The sequence below is a fragment of the Moschus berezovskii genome, chromosome 2 (assembly GCF_049115385.1).
Source record: "Moschus berezovskii isolate FMDL1 chromosome 2, NW_MosBer_1.0, whole genome shotgun sequence".
In the NCBI taxonomy this organism is placed as follows: domain Eukaryota; kingdom Metazoa; phylum Chordata; class Mammalia; order Artiodactyla; family Moschidae; genus Moschus; species Moschus berezovskii.
Window position 1 is genome coordinate 38,559,561 of NC_142461.1, and position 16,874 is coordinate 38,576,434.

At 38.5% G+C, this 16,874-nt stretch overlaps 1 protein-coding gene and 1 pseudogene across 8 annotated transcripts in view; one reads left to right on the top strand and one right to left on the bottom strand.

Moving 5' to 3' along the window:
• Positions 1-16,874, top strand: part of KANSL1L (KAT8 regulatory NSL complex subunit 1 like) — a 127,884-nt gene that overhangs the window by 62,532 nt on the left and 48,478 nt on the right. The gene's annotated exons all lie outside the window — the stretch shown is intronic.
• LOC129538074 (adiponectin receptor protein 1 pseudogene) lies at positions 13,009-14,141 on the bottom strand (annotated as a pseudogene).

Sequence of the window (16,874 nt, forward strand, 5' to 3'; positions counted from 1 at the left end):
CTAATATGTTCTAATAGATAATTATAATATCTTCATTTATAAGGACATTTCCTCATTAAAGAAGTCATAATTACAAGTTGAGCCACTAAGCACCGTCGAATTGTGACTTGGGGCTAAGTCAATTTTAGATTATACTTTGTTTACCTAAGTAGACCTTATGCTGTTATACTTATGTGGGTGTGGTGTGTGTGTGTATGTGTGTACTAATTTTCATCTTTCATCTATTTTTGATCATTTATTCACAAAGTATTTATTGCTTAACTATTGCTGTATGCCCTATAGTTAAAGTCCTAGGAACACATGATTAAGAAGACAAAATCTTCACTTTTACACAGCTTAAACAGTTTAGTAGGTTAAACATCTAATTGTTTAAAATACCACATAATAATAGTGGAATTTTGTGGAGTTGTTTGAATATTTGGTTTTAATAGCTGTCATAGTTGAAAAATGTACCTCATAAAAATATACAAATCCAAATGAAAGAAATGTAACATTGGCTGTGTTTACCAAATCATGATACTCTTTTGATCCTATCTTTTATATAGTCAAAGGTTCTTATTGAAATCAGCTCGTAATTGCCATCTTTCCTGATGTTAAGTAGTTGTTCCTACAAACTAATTTGAAAGATTATTTCTGAAAGTTTGTAGCAGGTTGAAAACCTAAAATTATTTGATAGATTTAAGAGCAGATAAAATTTTGCTCTCCAGCAATTTGAAGTGTGCTGATATATGTGTTTTAATTAATTTTATTTTTACTAATGTGTTTATTTTTAACAATGAACACTTTTTTCCAAATACTTTATACATGAATTTTTTTTCAAAATCACTTATTTTCACATTTCCTATCAAAATGTTATATTCCCTTGAAGGAAAGATTATAATATTTATTTTCTAACATTTGCTAGAAAATGTAACACAGCTCCCTTTCATCAACTCTAAGAGAAGATGAGAGAATTTAGAATGTTAAGAGTTTTTTAAATGCCTAATTGATCTTTAAGTTTAATAAGTCTTATTACCAGATAACAGTAAACTACTATATGAAACAAACAATTTGGGGGATACTCCAGATCTCATAAAAAATGTTGTAAAAATTCTATTTATGATAGTATACACTATAATATATTAACCAGGAACATAGAAACTAGAATATATTACAGATAAGAAAATAATAACACTGAAAGGAAATTTAGAGGATATGTGGTCATTGTGTTAGATACCAAAGAGAGGTACTAAAAAATATCTCTTGGTGTTATCAGTTGAGACTTTAGCAAGAATATGTAGTATGACATTACAGAAATAAGAGTTGATTATGAATGGAATGGGAGATGAAATAGAGAGGAGTCCAGACTGTATTTTCAAGGGTGCTGACTGTAAAAGCTGAAATAAAATGAATACACAAAGTCAAGGAAGGTGTTTTTGTTTTTAAGATGGAAGAAATGTAAACATCTTTATTAAAGAGAAGAGAAAGCCGCAGATGGGAAATGTAGAGATACATACCACAAAGTTATGGAGGAACCTTATGACAGGAGAAAGTAATATAAAATAATTTAACAGATTATTTTATATTATTCATATTTAAGAGTATTATCATAGACTTTAAAAATTAATCAAATATATAATTTCACATTATAGTAATATATGGAAAAGTTTTAATTTAAGAGATATCGATATTGAAGCAATGTAAAATTTATTTTTGTGAAGTTTCTAACTCTGGGAGTAAAATGTCAAATGAAAGTGAAAGTCGTGTGTCCGACTCTTTACGACCCCAAGGAATTCTCCAGGCCAGAATACTGGAGTGGGTAGCCTTTCCCTTCACCAGGAGATCTTCCCAATCCAGGGATCGAACCCAGGTCTCCCAAATTACAGGCGATTCTTTACCAATTGAGCCACAAGGGAAGCCCATGTCAAATGAGGCCTAGTTTTATTTCTTATATCTTTCTGTTTTTCTAATATTCTTGTTATTTTTTTCCTTTACATGTAGTTTAATAGGACAAAGCATCTTTCAAACTCAGAGATTTTCAAGGGTAAGGGCTTACTCTGTTTAATGTTATTCCAAAAACAAAGCACTTACTATCACTTTGTGTATTAAAGTAAACATGAAGGTGAGAAAATTCATCTGAGTAAGGATTTTTTAAATTCTGGTAAAATTTATATGCCATAAAATTTACCATTTAACCATTTTTAAGTTTTAGGATCATTAAGTAACTCACATTTTTGTCAATAGTCTCCATCATCCATCTCCAGAACTTTTTTCATCTTCCTAAACTAAAACTCTATCTATTAAATAATACCTCCACATTCTTCCTTCTTCCTGGTTCTTAACAACTATTCTATTTTATATCTCTATGAGGCTGACTATGCTCGGTATTTTATATTAATGAAATCATGTAGTTTTTGTCCTTTTGTGATTGCCTTGTTTCACTTAATAATGTTGTCAAAGTTCATTCATATTGTAGTATATGTCAACATTCCCTTTTTAAGGGAATAAAATTCTACTATATGTATGAACATTGTTTTAAACTTTAAATCAGTTTATTGACATAGTAACACAACACACTTGCCTCTCTGACACCCCCAGGCCCCTCAGCCAATATATTGATAGATGTCTCCCCCTTCCTCCTCCCTGAAAACAGGATATTCAGTGAAACAGGGTAGGCCACTTCTACATCCCCAGTCTCATGCCTTAGCTCTGTGGAGCAAGGTCTCGGGCACTGCTCAGAACTTGTTAGGGAGAAAACGGGGCAGTTAGGCCTGCACTCAGCCAGGCAGTCATCCAGTCTCTAAGAACAGATTCCCCCACAACCCTCAGGCTCTGAGTTGCTGTTTTGTTTACCCATTGATCTTTGGATGAACATTTGGGTTGCTTCCACCTTTTGGCTAGTGTGAATAATGTTTCTGTGAATAGGGGTATACAAATATCTGTTGAGGTCCCAGCTTTTTATTTTTTGCATATGTACCCAGAAGGGGAATTGGTGAATTGAATAAGAGGTTTACTTTTCAATTGTTTACATTGTAAATGAGAAATTATTGAATGCTGTTAACAACATTTCTAAACAAAAAGTTAAAAAAAATATAGAGCCCAGAAAAGTAAACAAGGCACAGCAGTCTACTTTGTCTGAGACCAAATTCTGACAAAATATCAAGTTGAGAATTTGGTAGCTTTGTGTGGAAAGAGAGAAAGCCAGATCCAGAAAAATCAAGTGAAGATTTAATAACTTGGGTTCAGTTCAGTTCAGTTCAGTCGCTCAGTCGTGTCCGACTCTCTGCGACCCCATGAATCACAGCACGCCAGGCCTCCCTGTCCATCACCAACTCCCGGAGTTCACTCAAACCCACCTCCATCAAGTCGGTGATGCCATCCAGCCATCTCATTCTCTGTCGTCCCTTTCTCCTCCAGCCCCCAATCCCTCCCAGCATCAGAGTTTTTTCCAGTGAGTCAACTCTTCGCATGAGGTGGCCAAAGTATTGGAGCTTCAGCTTTAGCATCAGTCCTTCCAATGAACACCCAGGACTGATCTCCTTTAGAATGGACTGGTTGGATCTCCTTGCAGTCCAAGGGACTCTCAAGAGTCTTCTCCAACACCACAGTTCAAAAGCATCAGTTCTTCGGCGATCAGCTTTCTTCATAGTCCAACTCTCACATCCATACATGACCACTGGAAAAACCATAGCCTTGACTAGACAGACCTTTGTTGGCAAAGTAATGTCTCTGCTTTTTAATATGCTATCTAGGTTGGTCATAACTTTCCTTCCAAGCAGTAAGCGTCTTTTCATTTCATGGCTGCAATCAGCATCCTCAGTGATTTTGGAGCCCCAAAAAATAAAGTCTGACACTGTTTCCACTGTTTTTCCATCTATTTCCCATGAAGTGATGGGACCAGATGCCATGATCTTAGCTTTCTGAATGTTGAGCTTCAAGCCAACTTTTTCACTCTCCTCTTTCACTTTCATCAAGAGGCTTTTTAGTTCCTCAGGATAATAAATCAAAGCCCATGGCCTTGCCTATATATGTATGTGATGTATATATATTCTTTTGTATATGTATATCTATTGTGAATATATATATTTGTATATGTAAATATATGTATATTTAAATACATATATGTAAATAAATACATATAAATAAATACAAAATAAATACATTTAAATAAATATATGTAAATGTTCTTTTTCATATTCTTTCCTACATATCAGAAGCACAACAGTGTAAATCAACTATACATCATTTAAAGAAAACAAACTGTTTCCTTTTTTCCACTCCTAGGGCACCATGGGGAGAGTTGCCCTGGTGCTGAGCACACCACCAAGGAAAATAGCAAACCTGCTTTGAAATAATGTGAACATTATAGGGATTTGACATGGATTTTCAGTCCAAATTTCCATCAGTGAATCATCAAGGAATCCCTAGTTTAAAATGATTTTAGAATGGATGACACCTCAAGATAGATGCAAAGTCAAATGGCGATTCTCGCTAGGGGAAGGTACCTTCTTTCTTCAGTCAGTTCAGTTCAGTCGCTCAGTCGTTTCCCGATTCTTTGTGACCCCATGGACTGCAGCATGCCAGGCCTCCCTGTTCATCACCAACTCCTAGAGTTTACTCAAACTCATGTCCATTGAGTCAGTGATACCATCCAACTATCTCATCCTCTGTCATCCCCTTCTCCCGCCTTCAGTCTTTCCCAGCATCAGAGTCATTTCCAGTGAGTCAGTTCTTTGCATCAGTTGGCCAAAGTATTGGAGTTTCAGCTTCAGCATTGTCCTTCCAGTGAATATTCAGTACTGATTTCCTTTAGGATGGACTGGTTGGATCTCCTTGCAGTCCAAGGGATTCTCAACAGTCTTCAACACCAGAGCTCAAAAGTATTGATTCTTCAGCACTCAGCTTTCTTTATAGTCCAATTCTCACATGCACACATGACTACTGGAAAAACCATAGCCTTGACTAGACGGACCTTTGTTGGCAAAGTAATGTCTCTGCTTTTTAATATGCTCTCTACGTTGGTCATAACTTTCCTTCCAAGGAGCAAGCATCTTTTAATTTGATGGCTGCAGTCACCATCTGCAGTGATTTTGGAGCCCAAAAAGTAAAGTCTGTCACTGTTCCCACTGTTTCCCCATCCATTTGCCATGAAGTGATGGGACCAGATGCCATGATCTTAGTTTTCTGAATGTTGAGTTTTAAGCCAACTTTTTCACTCTCCTCTTTCACTTTCATCAAGAGGCTTTTTGGTTCTTCTTCACTTTCTGCCATAAGAGTGATGTCATCTGCATATCTGAGGTTATTGATATTTCTTCTGGCAATCTTGATTCCAGCTTGTGCTTCATCCAGCCCAGCGTTTCTCAGGATGTACTCTGCATATAAGTTAAATAAGCAGGGTGACAATATACAGCCTTTATGTACTCCTTTTCCTATTTGGAACCAGTCTGTTGTTCCATGTCCACTTCTAACTATTGCTTCCTAACCTGCATACGAATTTCTCAAGCGGCAGGTCAGGTGGTCTGGTATTCCCATCTCTTTCAGAATTTTCCACAGTTTGTTGTGGTTCACACAGTCAAAGGCTTTGTCATAGTCAATGAAGCAGAAGTAGATATTTTTCAGGAACTCACTTGCTTTTTTGTTGATCCATGAGATGTTGGCAATTTGATCTCTGGTTCCTCTTCCTTTTCTAAATTCAGCTTGATCATCTGGATGTTCACGGTTCACATACTGTTGGAAACACTGCTTGGAGAATTTTCAGCATTACTTTACTTGCATGTGAGATGAGTGCAATTGCATGGTAGTCTGAGCATTCTTTGGCATTGCCTTTCTTTGGGATTGGAATGAAAACTGACCTTTTCTAGTACTGTGGCCGCTGCTGAGTTTTCCAAATTTGCTGGCATATTGAGTTCGTCACTTTCTCAGCATCATCATTTAGGATTTGAAATAGCTTAACTGGAATTCCATCACCTCCACTAGCTTTGTTCATAGTGATGCTTTCTAAGACCCCTTCACATTCCAGGCTGTCTGGCTCTAGGTGAATGATCCCACCATCGTCATTATCTGGATCTTGAAGATCTTTATTGTACAGTTCTTCTGTGTATTCTTACCACCTCTTCTTAATATCTTCTGCTTCTGTTAGGTCCATACCATTTCTGTCCTTTATTGAGCCCATCTTTTCATAGAATGTTCCCTTGGTATCTCTAATGTTCTTGAAGACCTGTCTTGTCTTTCTCATTCTATTGTTTTCCTCTATTTCTTTTCATTGATCACTGAGGAACACTTTCTTACCTCTGCTTGGTGTTCTTTGGAACTTTGCATTCAAATGGGTATATCTTTCCTTTTCTCCTTTGCCTCTTGCTTCTCTTCTATTCACAGCTATTTGTAAGGCCTCTTCAGACAACCACTTTGCCTTTTTGCATTTCTTTTCCTTAGGGATGTTCTTGCTCCCTGTCTCCTATACAATGTCATGAACCTCCGTCCATAGTTCTTCAGGCACTCTGTCTATCAGATATAACCCTTGAATGTATTTGTCACCTCCACTGTATAATTGTGAGGGATTTGATTTAGGTCATACCTGAATGGTCTAGTGGTTTTCCCTACTTTCTTCAATTTAATTCTGAATTTGGCAATAAGGAGTTCATGATCTCAGCCACAGTCAGCTTCTGGTCTTGTTTTTGCTGACTGTATAGAGCTTCTCATCTTTGGCTGCAAGGAATATAATCAATCTGATTAGGGCCAGGAAATCCTTAGAAATAATTTTTTGAGGACTTTGATCAGCACAGTCAAATATAGTCAAGCACAAGGACACAGAACAATAAGGTAAGGAAAATGAGAAAGTGACAGCAAAAACATGCTTCCCTGGTGGGTTAGTGGTAAAGAATCTGCCTGCCAGTGCAGGAGACACAGATACAATTCTTGGTTCGGAAATATCCCATGGCAAAGAAAATGGCAACCTGCTTCAGTATTCTTGCCTGGAGAACGCCACGGACAGAGGAGCCTGGTGTGCTTCAGTCCATGGCGTTGCAAAGAGTTGGACTCGACTTAGCGACTGAGCAGCGACAGCAGTAAACCCCCATAGGCCAGCTATTACCGAAGACACTGGTCACATAGGTACTGGGAGTCACTGAAGTACCATCTATTTTTTGTCATATCTCTTGGGAAGGTAAAATGTTGCTGAATTGTTTTTGGTCTACCTAATTTGTTTGGGACTCTGTAATTAAACCAAGTACTCTTAAATTGAGGATAAACACGCTATTGGTTTTTTTTCTCTTATTATGTTTTATTTTCATATTACATTAGGAAAACATACCTTCTTAAAAGACTGCCTTGAGACATTTAATCTCCTTTCTCCCCGCCTAAAAGATTTTAAATTTTGTTTATTCTTAATTACAGTGGCTTTTAATTTAGTGGTTTGTGGGTAGCTTGAGATTATGGAGGTAAATACATACTTTTTTCATGTATTTTTTGTTTTCAACATTTTGTGACCTTGGGCAAGTCAGTTAATTTCTTTACATTGCACTTTTTTATTCTAAATTTACTGGGATACAAATATTTTCTAAAGTAGTTTCTAGTGCTAATAGTCTTCAATCAAATGTGTATTTGTAAAGAATTCCATTTATTCAAACAAATGAAAAATAAAAACAGGTCTCAATACAGCTTAAAATATATATCTCTTTGTAACATCACTGTTGTTCTTTGCTTTGGATGTTTTATGTTAGCTTATATCTAGTGATTTGGTGAATAAAGAGAAATTACTCAACACATTTTATTAACTTTAAAGCATAATATAGAATTTATTATGGAAAGAAGTATCCAAGACAATAGGAGGAATGATGATTCTACTCAAGTGTCAAAAACTTTCGAATAAGCCATTTGGTAAGATAAGAACTAAGTCAAATTTATTACACATTGCCTTTCTTGGATGATTCTCATCTTAGTTTTTCTTTGATAACTTCAGGCTCATCCCTGTGTCCACATCCTCACAGACTATCAAGACTAATAATTGTATATCAATGAAAGAATTCACTTAATAGCAAATACATACCAAGTGATACAGCGTCCAAGGCATTGGATTGGATTGGGTTATGATGTTGAACAAAACCAGGTGTGGTCTCTGACCTTATGGTATAGAGTCTAACTGGGTAAAAATGGTATCAACTGAAGAACCACACAAATAAATGTGTAATTTAAAATCCTGGGACTTCCCTGGTGGTCTAGTGACAAAGATTCCATGCTCTCCATGCAGGGGGCCCTGGTTCAATCCCTGGTCAGGCAGCTAGATCCCCTCCACTGCAACTAAAAGATTGTGTGTGCCACAACTAAGACCTGGCACAAGGAAATAAATACATAAATAAAACATTTTAAAGTAAATACTAAAATAAAAATCCTGGTGGGACTTCCTTGGCAGTCTAGCAGATGGACGTCCATGCTTCCAAGGCAGGGAGCTCATATTATACCCCTGGTCAGAGAACTAAGATCCCACATTCCATAGACAAAATGTGAAGAAAAATTTTAAATAAAAAAATAAAAATCCTGGTCACGTGCTATGAAGAAAACTCATTGTGTTGTTAAATAGTTCTGAAATTAGATGGGTCTGAGATCAGTCCCAACTGTAGAACTTGGTAGCATTGTGATTTTAGGCAACTTTCTAAATCACAGTTAAAAATGCTAATAGTTTGTTTGCTGGGTTATTGTGAGGATCAAGTGAGAGAAGTGTGATATAATTTTACTCTTGTTTTTTACTTATTATCTACCTTCCTGGATGAGAATGTCAGCTCCGTGACAGTAGGAATTTTTCTGGTCTGTCTTAACTGCTATTTTCCTGACATCTAGATCAGAGTCATAACACAGACATGAATAAATACTTTTGAATGAATGAAATATCTTTTAGGATTTCTTACAGGTAATTAGCATTCCCCCCAAAATATTTTGTACTTATTTGCTTTTTCTCTGTCATAGATTGATATGTTGTTAATCTCATGGTGCCTCCTATAATTCTGCTTCCTCTCATCTAATTTAACTCTGGAGTAGAAAATCAGACAAATAATGTCAGAATGGTAGAAGTACCTGTCCTCTAATAAGCGATTCCTGAAGTAAAAGATAAGGCCTCTCTTAATAGTAACAGGAGTGAGCTTTCATTCATGGACTCATTGAGCTCTTTTTTGGTTATTTAAAAGGCATTTGCAGTTTCAGCTGTGTTCTGTATACTTGGACTTACTATTCTCATTCTAGCTTTATATCACATCATATTATATATATATATATACAGTCATGTTTAAGAAATTTAAATTTTGATTTTTTAAAGTTTGATACAATTTTTTCTAAGTATTTAAGGTTATTTTTATAATACCCTAATGATCTGTTCTTATGTCTAAAGTAAATTCACTTGGTTAATTATTTTTCAGGGCAGCTGTTTCGCCCCCTTTTTATTCATTGATTCCCAACCCACATCTCTTATTTAATTGCAGTATCTCCCAGAAGTCAGAATTGTTTTCTTAGCTTTATTAATCTTGGCAGCAGGGTTTAAGATGAGTCACCAGGAACTGAGCAACTGAAAAAACTGAATCTTCAAACAATTGAAGCATTACATTTTATCATCATAGAGATAGTTAGATATCATACTCTAAAATGAAGATAAAATATTGTAAGTGCATCTTCATTTACCCCATGGGGTATTATCTCTGGGAAAGTGAATTTCTACTTGAAATAATGTCTAGAATTTTTGTTGTTGTTTTGCTTTAATGGGTCCCAGAATATGATATAAAATTAAATTCCAATGAATCATTGTCATGCTATTTATTTCCACAAATGATAATTATCTCACAAAATGTAATGATTCTTTCTAATTGGCCATCATAATTGAAAAACTACAGCTGAACTGATAAACTAATCACAAAGATAAAGTAATTCTCTTACCTTCATAATATTTTCAATAGTCACTTCTCAGTTATGAGAAAACATTGTTAGCAAATTCTAGACTGAAGTTTTCAAACATAATTTTGAGTTTCTGTGACATTATATATTGTTTCAGCTAGATGTACAATATCAATAAGGAAATAAAATGTCTCCTGATGTGTTTTTAAAGTAATACCAGTAGGATTTATTTTCTTTTGTAAAAACTTTACTTTTCCCTTTTAACCTCTATTAATATAAGTCTTAATGTTATAGGAAATGTTTAAATTGTGATACAACCACTGGAAGACATGTCATATAACTATCAAAAAATGATCTGTATTTAAAAATATGTGGTCATATAGGAATGTACTTCCTTTAGAATGTTAGGTGGAAAAAAATCAGGATACCAAAATCATTGTGATACCATGGTATCACAAAGGGTCAGACACGACTTACCAATTGAACAGCAACAGCCTTAGACTTTCATAGGAGTATATTTTATAGGGGGAAAAAAAGAGACTTAAAGGAGAAAAATCAAAATTTTTCCCTAATGCTATATTTGTGTTTAGATGCAAGGATTTAAAAAATTATTTTAGAATTTTTCAGATTTTTTCTCTTTGCAAATTTTCCTTTAAAATGAAAAAAAATAGTGAAATATTAGAAAGTCTCAATTTCAAACTCTATTCCGTATGTTAGAAAAACAGCTCACAGATTATACTGAAGAATCTGAGCTGTACTCCCAAACTATAGGTTAGTTAGAAATGTTTGATAGATTTTATGTCCCTGATAGTTCAGTTGGTAAAGAATTTGCCTGCAATGCAGGAGACTCCGGTTCGATTCCTGAGCTGGGAAGATCCACTGGAGAATGGATAGGCTATCCACTCCAGTATTCTTCCCTTGTGGCTCAGCTGGTAAAGAATCCACCTGCAATGTGGGAGACTTGGGTTTGATCCTGGGTTGGGAAGATCACCTGGAGAAGGGAAAGGCTACCCACTCCAGTATTCTGGCCTAGAGAATTCCATGGCCTGTATAGTCCATGGGGTTGCAAAGAGTTGGACATGACTGAGCCACTTTTCACTTCACATTCAGAAAAAATACAGTTCTCATATTGGCTTCCTAGTCTCCTTGCCTTTATACTCTAAAAAATCCTCTTGAAATTAAGAGCCAGAGGCAGATGGCTCTACAATATTTGATCTCTTTTCCTCTCAACTTTTATTATGTAAAACTTGAACATATAGAAAGCATAGAAAAGTGAATCAGCTTATTCCTAGCTTAAATAGTTCTCAATAGTTTGCTACTCATTTCAGCTATTTCTGTTTCGGATATATTTTTTTCCTATGGACTTAAAAAAATAAATTTTATTGATATTTTAACTATAAAGACTTTATTTCTTTGATAAACTTTTTGTAACATACCCACCATGTTGTTATCATCTACTTATTTTTTATTATTCTTATAATATTTTAGTCATAATTTATCACAGTCATAAAATTCTCTATCCATATTCATATTTTGCCAGTTGTCTCAAAATCATCTTTTTATGGACAATTTAGTAGAATCAGGACCCAAAGAAAATACGTATTATATTTGGTAGTTATGTCTCCTAAGTCGCTTATTCTCGAATAGCCACTTTAAAATGTATTATAAGTTCCTAATGCCAAAAAAGACTGAAATTATAGATGACATTTTAGTGTTCTTATAAAATTAGTATAAGTTCATTGTACAATAACTTAAAAATTCATGATCTATCAAGAAGAAAGTGGAAATCACTTGTATTGCTCAGAGTATATTTCCTTCCTATCATTTTATACATAATTTTCATTGTTGAGCTCTACTGGAAGTTTTAGATCTTATTTCAATAGTATATCTGAAGCCTTTTATACTTAAAATATTTCTTTTCCATTTTAATGGTTGCATAAAGATGTATCTTAATTTTTCAGAGTAAGTAAATAACTTAATTTTTTAGTTTCAGTTCAGTCACTCAGTCACATCTGACTCTTTGCAACCCCATGGACTGCAGCATGCCAGGCCTCCCTGTCCATCACCAACTCCCGGAGTTTCCTCAAACTTAGGTCCATAGAGTCCATGATGCCATCCAACCATCTCATCCTCTGTCGTCCCCTTCTCCTACCACCTTCAATCTTTCCCAGGATCAGGGTCTTTTCCAGTGAGTCAGTTCTTCGCATCAGGTGGCCAGAGTATTGGAGTTTCAGTTTCAGCATCAGTCCTTCCAGTGACTGTTCAGGACTGATTTCCTTTAGGATGGACTGGCTGGATCTCCTTGCAGTCCAAGGTGCTCTCAATAGTCTTCTCCAACACCACAGTTCAAAAGCATCAGTTCTTTGGCACTCAGCCTTCTTTATGGTCCATCTCTCACATCCGTACTGGAAAAACCATAGCTTTGACTAGACAGACTTTTGTCGGCAAAGTAATGTCTTTGCTTTTTAATTGTTGCATAGGTTGGTCATAGCTTTTGTTCCAAGGAGCAAGCATCTTTTAATTTTTTTTTTTTGTCTTCTGTACTTTTATTGTCACCATAGTCGCTGCATCAAGATACACATAGCAATGATAGCAGGTTTCTTTTTAAAGCTTAGTATTAAATATTAAATATCTTTCCCCACTTTTAATTTTACATTACTCTTCCAAGAAAAAATTAAAACTCAAGTTATCTGAAGCCTGGACACACTTCCATGATTAGCCGGGCTGTGTAAAAGTTGGTGGCTTTGTTCTTCCTGCCATGTGAGCAGGCCCAGGCCCTAGAAAGATGGGACCAGGTTATAATTGTTTTTGAAAAGTGTGCTACAAAAACGGACGGCCTGTTATAAGCCAGGTTACAAAGTCAGGACGGGGGTGAGGGAGGAACAGTTTCTTCCAGAAACGGAATTTCTGAAGAGTCCCAGTCCATTGCTTTTCCCCGGCCGGGGCAGGGTGGCCGCGCCTGCCCTCCCCGACCTTTCTCAGCGGGGGAACGGAGTTTATTGTCCAGCGAGTGTGAAGTGGGCTGAAGCCTGGTTGGTACTGAATTGTCTAAGAGGTTTCTTCTAGAAACAGACAACTCATGCTCTTCCTTTCACTTCAGCAAAGAAGTTATTTTAAAAGCACTTGGGAAGTTCCTCCTGCGCCCTTAGGGGCGGCTCAGAGGAAGGAGTCGTCAATACAGCCCCCTTCTAGGCCGTATGGAAACTCCTGCAGGTTGGAGACCCCGTAGAAGTGGACGAAGGCGGCCACCACCACCAGGACATGGAAAATCTGATGAGACTGGAACCACATGTCGAATTTTCCAGGGAAGAAGCGCTCAGAAATGCGTGCGGCATAGAGGCCGGTTCCAGTGATGTACATCACAGCCATGAGGAAGAACCAGCCCATCTGGCCCACCATGGTGGCCTTGGTGAAGCCCTCCGCGATCGTGAAGTGCACGGTGGGCACGACACCGCTCAGGCCGAGCCGGAGGAACACCCCTGCCCTTGTCTTCCGGTGCTTGTGTGTGGCAAAGTGGTCCCACTGCCACAATGATGGCGGAGATGCCCAGGACGCAGACGATGGAGAGGTAGATGAGCCGCGGCTGCGGGGAGCAGTAGAAGGAATAGTAGAGCCAGGGCACGAAGCTCCCCATGATCAGGAGGGCGATCCCCGAATAGTCCAGCTTGGAGAAAGTCCGGGAGACTTTCTCTGAATGACAGTAGACGGTGTGAAAGAGCCAGGAGAAGCTGAGGCGGAGCACCGCTCCCAGGAAGAACATCCCGAACACCACCTTATCCTGAAGAGGGGCCATGAAGTACATGTTGGGTCTCAGCATGGTCAGGATCCCCAGAAAGAGAAACAGCAGGAAACCAAGCAGGTGGGTCCAGACGTTGCTGGTCTCCGTGTGGATGCGGAAGATGCTCTTGTAGCAGGCGCGGAAGGAGGGCATGGGCGGCCGGTGGCCATGCGCAGATAGTCGTCCTTCAGCCAGTCTGGGAGCACGTCGTCCGGGAATACCCTCCAGCGGCCCTCCCCGACCTTGTACACGAACTCCTCCATCTTCTCCGTGGCGTGGTGGGCCTGCAGGGACAGCGTGAGCACTCGCGCCTCTTTTTCCTCCTCCTGCGGCATTGGGCAGGCCTGCGCCTCCTTGGCTTTGGTTGAGGGGGTGACGGCCCGCTTGCCCTTCTCCTCGAGCAGGGGTGCCAGCTCTGCCAGCTCCACTGTGTCGGCCGCCCTGTTGCTGGCTGGAGCCCCGTTGCCCTGGGCCACCGCGGGTCCCTTGTGAGACGACATCAGGATGGTACCTCGGGGCCCTCTGGCTTCAGCCTGGGGAGATCTTGGGGTCTCTCGGCTTCAGGGGCCAGAGAGCTCCCTGTGATGAGGACAGGCTGGCAGAAGGCTGTGCTGGGGGCCGCGGCACCGGTGCTATATCCCGCATCACTGGAGGCGGCCTGCGGCCGAGTGCCCAGATCTTCTGCGCCAGCCCCTGGCCGGAAGCGGCGCGCAACCGCAGGGCTTCACCTCCGCGAGAGCGTGACCTCACCTCTGCCAGAGCTAAAGTATTTCAAATCCTAAAAGATGATGCTGTTATCAACAATAACAACCAAATGTCAGTGTTGTACTCAATATGCAACAAATTTGGAAGACTTAGCCCTGGCCATAGAACTGGAAAAGGCCAGTTTTCATCCCAATCTGAAAGAAAGGCAATACCAAAGAATGCTCAAACTACTGCACAATTGCACTCATCTCACATCTAGCAAAATAATGCTCAAAATTCTCCAAGCAGTGCTTCGATAGTACGTGAACCAAGAACGTTATGTTCAAGCTGGATTTAGAAAAGGCAGAGGAACCAGAGATCAAATTTTTTTTTAGAGACACATCTAATTTAGAAGGTCACTTCATAGTATATTCCAGTATTTTCTTGTTGCTACAGATGAAGAGAGTTGTATTTTTGAGTGAATGGGGAGGGTGTAATTTTCCTACTTAATTCCTAGAGTAGAAAAAATTGTCTGGTCAAGGTACTGTTTTCTTTATATGTAGTAGATAATGCCTGGATCTTGATCCACTGGTCATCCGAGACAGATGCTTGTATTTGCCATGTGGAAGACAAGTAATGCCCCTACTAGGCCATTTTAGTGAGTTTCTATAAAGGTTTATGTAATTTCTTTAAAATATCATTGACTATATCTGAGTAAATAATGTGTTCATTTCTCCAAATATTATCAAGAAAAAGAAAGATAGTAAATTCAACTATTGGCAGGACTCTGGGCATCAAGGAAGGTTTGGAAAAGGTTGCCGCCTACTTTAGCTGCTATAGGTTGAGGTCATCAAAGAACTCCAAAGGACGAAAAGTAGACTTGAAATAGAGATTATAAATTATGCAAAGATAGTGATTCTTAGGTGTGTACTTTATGAATATGTCAATTTCATAGGGATCTTATAACAAATCAGCACAAAGTGTGTGGCTTAATATAGGAGATATTTTTTTTCTTCCACAGTTCTGGAGGCTAGATGTTGAAAATCAAGGTGTCAGGCAGGGCCATTCTGTTTCTGAAGGTTTAAGGCAGAATCCTTCCTGCGTATTCCTGGATTCCGGTAGTTCCTGGCAGTCTTTGGCATTTTTGGCTTATAAACCATTTCTCTTCTGTCTTCACATGTGTGGATGTTATTCCCCGGGATCTCTTCCTGAACTCTTTGTCTCTTCTTATAAGAACATCAGTGACTGGACTTAGGGCCACCCTAATCTACTTAGAAGGTCCGTCTAGTCAAGGCAATGGTTTTTCCCGTGGTCATGTATGGATGTGAGAGTTGGACTGTGAAGAAGGCTGATCGCCGAAGAATCGATGCTTTTGAACTGTGGTGTTGGAGAAGACTCTTGAGAGTCCCTTGTACTGCAAGGAGATCCAACCAGTCCATTCTAGGGGAGATCAATCCTGGATGTTCATTGGAGGGACTGATGCTAAAGCTGAAACTCCATTACTTTGGCCACCTCATGTGACGAGTTGACTCACTGGAAAAGACTCTGATGCTGGGAAAGGTTGGGGGCGGGAGGAGAAGGGGACGACGGAGAATGAGATGGCTGGATGGCATCACCGACTCTGTGGACATGAGTTTGAGTGAACTCCGGGAGTTGGTGATGGACAGGGAGGCCTGGCGTGCTGTGATTCGTGGGGTCGCGGAGAGTTGGAGACGACTGAGTGACTGAACTGAACTGAATGTACTCAGACATCCTTTTACCTCATTAATTACACCTGAAAGTCTGTATTTCCAAGTAGGGTCACAATCTGAGGTTCCTGGTAGAGGTAAATATTGTGACAACACTCTTCAGCCCCATATAGCAAGTATGGGTATTTGTGTATAAGAGTAGATTGGTAACTGGCAGGCTATCATAATCTCTTAGATAACACACATTCTAATTTTCTTCTCCATGTTGAGTTCTGCTTTTCTTAAGTGTGTTTAGTATAAGAGTACATGAATGTGGGGGAAATGTTGAAAAGTACTAAAACAGTATTTTAAAAGTCTGTGTTGAATACATGTTTTCTGCTATTTCTTGAGATTAGAAGATAAAAATAAGTTTATGAAATCTTGTCTGTGTTTTTGTGGTTTTAGCTTTCTAAATGTATAGCCCGGCCCAAAAGTTTCTTATTTACTAAAAGCATATGAGCATGGCATTATAATGATGATTCCAATCCTTCTGAGAATACAGTTTGGCTTAGGCAAAAAGTTATGAAATACTGGAACAAGTTACTAAAAATCCTAGGCTATCTTTCATTGAGTTTATTATAAAATAGATTGAAATTAGACTGTTCTTCCTTATTTATTCACCATTTTCTCCACCACCAAGATGACACCAAGAACGTAGCAAATATATGTCCCTATAAGCCCATATCTTTAGATTGTTTTATTAATTTTGATACAAGTGAATAATGTTTGCAGAAAGTAATTTTGGTAGGAATTAATATTCAAATATCAGTTAAAAGATTAAATGCTTCACTTCTGGGCCTTTGGTTTCTGTAGTAATCAGAGGAAAGTTTTAA